The 4,422-nt window shown below is 39.7% G+C and overlaps 1 non-coding gene across 1 annotated transcript; it reads left to right on the top strand.

The window, feature by feature from the left end:
* The first annotated feature begins 208 nt into the window (after nt 1-208).
* LOC130977743 (small nucleolar RNA R71) lies at nt 209-316 on the top strand. The gene has a single exon (XR_009085421.1). It is a non-coding gene; the product is annotated as a small nucleolar RNA R71 (small nucleolar RNA).
* The last annotated feature ends 4,106 nt before the right edge of the window (nt 317-4,422 follow it).

The raw sequence follows: 4,422 nt of genomic DNA, 5'->3' as shown, positions 1-4,422 counted from the left end.
GAACTCCTTTCTTCTGATTTGTCCCATTGTTCACAGGATTCCTTTCAGAAGTGTACATGAATTGGTTATTTGCAACCATTTCAATTAGTTCTTGAGCTTCTGCAGGAGTCTTCTTCAGATGAAGAGATCCTCCAGCAGAGCTATCCAAAGACATCTTGGACAGTTCAGACAGACCATCATAGAAAATACCTATGATGCTCCATTCAGAAAGCATGTCAGAAGGACATTTTCTGATCAATTGTTTGTATCTTTCCCAAGCTTCATAGAGGGATTCTCCTTCCTTCTGTCTGAAGGTTTGGACTTCCACTCTAAGCTTACTCAATTTTTGAGGTGGAAAGAACTTTGCCAAGAAGGCATTGACTAGCTTTTCCCAAGAGTTCAGACTGTCTTTAGGTTGTAAGTCCAACCATATTCTAGCTCTGTCTCTTACAGCAAAAGGGAATAGCATAAGTCTGTAGACCTCAGGGTCAACCCCATTAGTCTTGACAGTGTCCCAGATTTGCAAGAACTCAGCTAAAAACTGATGAGGATCTTCCAATGGAAGTCCATGGAACTTGCAATTCTGTTGCATTAGAGAAACTAATTGAGGCTTAAGCTCAAAGTTGTTTGCTCCAATGGCAGGGATAGAGATGCTTCTCCCATAGAAGTCGGGAGTAGGTGCAGTAAAGTCACCCAGCACCTTCCTTGCATTGTTGACATTATTGTTGTTTTCGGCTGCCATGGGTTCTTCTTCTTTGAAGATTTCTGTTAGGTCCTTTACAGAGAGTTGTGCTTTAGCTTCTCTTAGCTTTCGCTTCAAGGTCCTTTCAGGTTCAGGGTCAGCCTCAACAAGAATGCTTTTGTCTTTGCTCCTGCTCATATGAAAGAGAAGAGAACAAGAAAAATGTGGAATCCTCTATGTCACAGTATAGAGATTCCTTGAGGTGTCAGAGGAACAGAAAAATAGAAGGAAGAGGTAGAAGAATTCAAACTTTAGTGAGATAGAGTTCGAATTGTGCATTGAGGAGGAGTGGTACTCCATAAATAGAAGGATGTGAGAAGAGCGGAAGAAATTTTTGAAAATTAAATAAAAGATTTTAAAAACATTTTGAAAAACACTAATTGATTTTTGAAAACCAAGAGTGAAAAAGAAATCAAGTGATTTTTGAAAAAGATTTTGAAATTAGAAATCTAAAAGATATGATTGAAAACTATTTTGAAAAAGATGTGATTAAAAAGATATGATTTGAAAAACAATTTGAAAAGATTTGATTTTAAAAATTACTGACTTGGCTAACAAGAAAAGATATGATTCAAACATTAAGCCTTTCTCAACAGAAAAGGCAACATACTTGAGATGTTCAATCAAATCATTAATTGTTAGCAAGTATCTTTGAAAATGGAAAGAAATTGATTTTGAAAAAGATTTGATTGAAAAGATATAATTTGAAAAAGATTTGATTTTGAAAAACTTTGAAAACTTGAAAAAAATTTGCATTAAAAACAAAATCTTCCCTCTTGTGCCATCCTGGCGTTAAACGCCCAGAATGGTGCACATTCTGGCGTTTAACGCCCAAAGCACTACCCTTTTGGGCGTTGAACACCCAGCCAGGCACCCTGGCTGGCATTTAAACGCCAGTCTGCCTTCTTCACCGGGCATTTTGAATGCCCCGCTTTTTTCTGTATAATTCCTCTGCTGCATGTACTGAATCTTCAGTTCCCTGTATTATTGACTTGAAAATAGAACCAAGATCAAATAAACAATGCATGCAAGACACCAAACTTAAAATGAGACTAGTGTCTCAATAAGAGACATAACATATTTTTGGTTTTTATGATTTTGTAATTTTTTTTTTTGGTTTTTTCGAAAATTAAGTGGAAAAGAAAATAAAGGTATCAAAATTCTTAATGAGAATTCCAGGAATCATGCAATGTTAGTCTAAAGCTTCAGTCTAAAGGAATTAGACATGGATAGCCAAGCTTCAGCAGGACATTGCATTCAAGAGCTAAATTGATGAGAATCAATCAGCTTTGGTGATGATAAGATCATCACTTTGAAACACAAGAATTCATTCTTAAGAACTCTGAAAAATACCTAATCTAAGCAACAAGATGAATCGTCAGTTGTCCATACTCGAAACAATCCCCGGCAACGGCACCAAAAACTTGGTGCACGAAATTGTGATCACTACTTTTCACAACTCAAATAATCCCTAGTAATGGCCCCAAAGACTTGGTGCTCAATACCATGGCATAAACACAACTTCGCACCACTAACCAGCAAGTGCACTGGGTCGTCCAAGTAATAAACCTTACGCGAGTAAGGGTCGATCCCACAGAGATTGTTGGTATGAAGCAAGCTATGGTCACCTTGTAAATCTTAGTCAGGCAGACTCAAATGGTTATGGATGATATATGAATAAAACATAAAGATAAAGATAGAGATACTTATGTAATTCATTGGTGAGAACTTCAGATAAGCAAATGGAGATGCTTTGTCCCTTCCGTCTCTCTGCTTTCCTACTGTCTTCATCCAATCCTTCTTACTCCTTTCCATGCCAAGCTGTATGTTGGGCATCACCGTTGTCAATGGCTACAGTCCCGTCCTCTCAGTGGAAATGTTCAACGCACCCTGTCACGGCACGGCTATCCAGCTGTCGGTTCTCGATCATGTCGGAATAGAATCCAGTGATTCTTTTGCGTCTGTCACTAACGCCCCACAATCGCGAGTTTGAAGCTCGTCACGGTCATTCGATCATTGAATCCTACTCAGAATACCACAGACAAGATTTAGACCTTCCGGATTCTCTTGAATGCCGCCATCAATTCTAGCTTATACCACGAAGATTTCGATTAAAAAATCCAAGAGATATCCACCCAATCTAAGGTAGAACGGAGGTGATTGACGGTCACACGTTCATAGGTGAGAATGATGATGAGTGTCACGGATCATCACATTCATCAAGTTGAAGAACAAGTGATATCTTGGAATAAGAACAAGCTGAATTGAATAGAAGAACAATAGTAATTGCATTAATACTCGAGGTACAGCAGAGCTCCACACCTTAATCTATGGTGTGTAGAAACTCCACCGTTGAAAATACATAAGAACAAGGTCTAGACATGGCCGTGAGGCCAGCCCCCAGAACATGATCAAAGGATTCAAAGACCTAAAGATGATCTAGGATCCCAAGATGAAAAATACAATAGTAAAAGGTCCTACTTATAGGGAACTAGTAGCTTAAGAATTACAAAGGTGAGTAAATGACATAAAAATCTACTTCCGGGCCCACTTGGTGTGTGCTTGGGCTGAGCATTGAAGCATTTTCGTGTAGAGACTCTTCTTGGAGTTAAACGCCAGCTTTTGTGCCAGTTTGGGCGTTTAACTCCCATTCTTGTGCCAGTTCCGGCGTTTAACGCCGGGCATTCTTGAGCTGATTTGGAACGCCGGTTTGGGCCATCAAATCTTGGGCAAAGTATGGACTATTACACATTTCTGGAAAGCCCAGGATGTCTACTTTCCAACGCCGTTGAGAGCGCGCCAATTGGGCTTCTATAGCTCCAGAAAATCCACTTCGAGTGCAGGGAGGTCAGAATCCAACAGCATCTGCAGTCCTTTTCAGTCTCTGAATCAGATTTTTGCTCAGGTCCCTCAATTTCAGCCAGAAAATACCTGAAATCATAGAAAAACACACAAACTCATAGTAAAGTCCAGAAAAGTAAATTTTAACTAAAAACTAATAAAAATATACTAAAAACTAACTAAATCCTACTAGAAACATACTAAAAACAATGCCAAAAAGCGTACAAATTATCCGCTCATCAGCTTCATGTGGAGAATCTAACGAAGAACGTAGCATGAAGGAGACACTAGAGACTCCAGCGGACAATAAGGAGCATGACTTTGTACTGGAACAAGTGAAGAAAGCCATAATAGTTGCAGAGGAAGAAGTAGTTGCAGATTTAGGAGATGCAGGACCTCCACGGGAACCTCAAGTCACAGGACCCTCTTCTAAGGAGTTTGAATTTGTTGTTGAGGAGGGTGTACAACCTCCAAGGCATATCATGGTTGAAGACTTGGAAGGGGTTGATCAAGAGATGGAGATTTAAGAAGAAAAAGCACAACCTCCCATGCTCTTGGTAAGCAATGAAGAAAAGATTGAAGTGAAAAAAAGCTACCAAGAGGAAGAGGTTGAAATTGAAGAAGCTTGCAAAGAGGTGAAAGTTGTCAGGGAAGAGCACAAGGGAATGGAGCTTGAAATCACCCTGCCAAAGCTGTTGGAGACCTCTCCCCCAAAGCCATTACCGTCCAACACAACATTCAAATGGGTAAAATTCATATCCCTTAGCTTTCTAATTCCACTTGAATATGGGCTACTGGACATGGATGGTCAACTTAGAGCTCTTTGTGGCATCAAGAGTAAGAGGAAGATGGTCAGTGGT

This window comes from Arachis stenosperma, chromosome 4, assembly GCF_014773155.1.
Source record: "Arachis stenosperma cultivar V10309 chromosome 4, arast.V10309.gnm1.PFL2, whole genome shotgun sequence".
Taxonomy (NCBI): Eukaryota; Viridiplantae; Streptophyta; class Magnoliopsida; order Fabales; family Fabaceae; genus Arachis; species Arachis stenosperma.
Note: the sequence above shows the minus strand (reverse complement) of the source record. Positions and strands in the feature narration are given on the sequence as shown.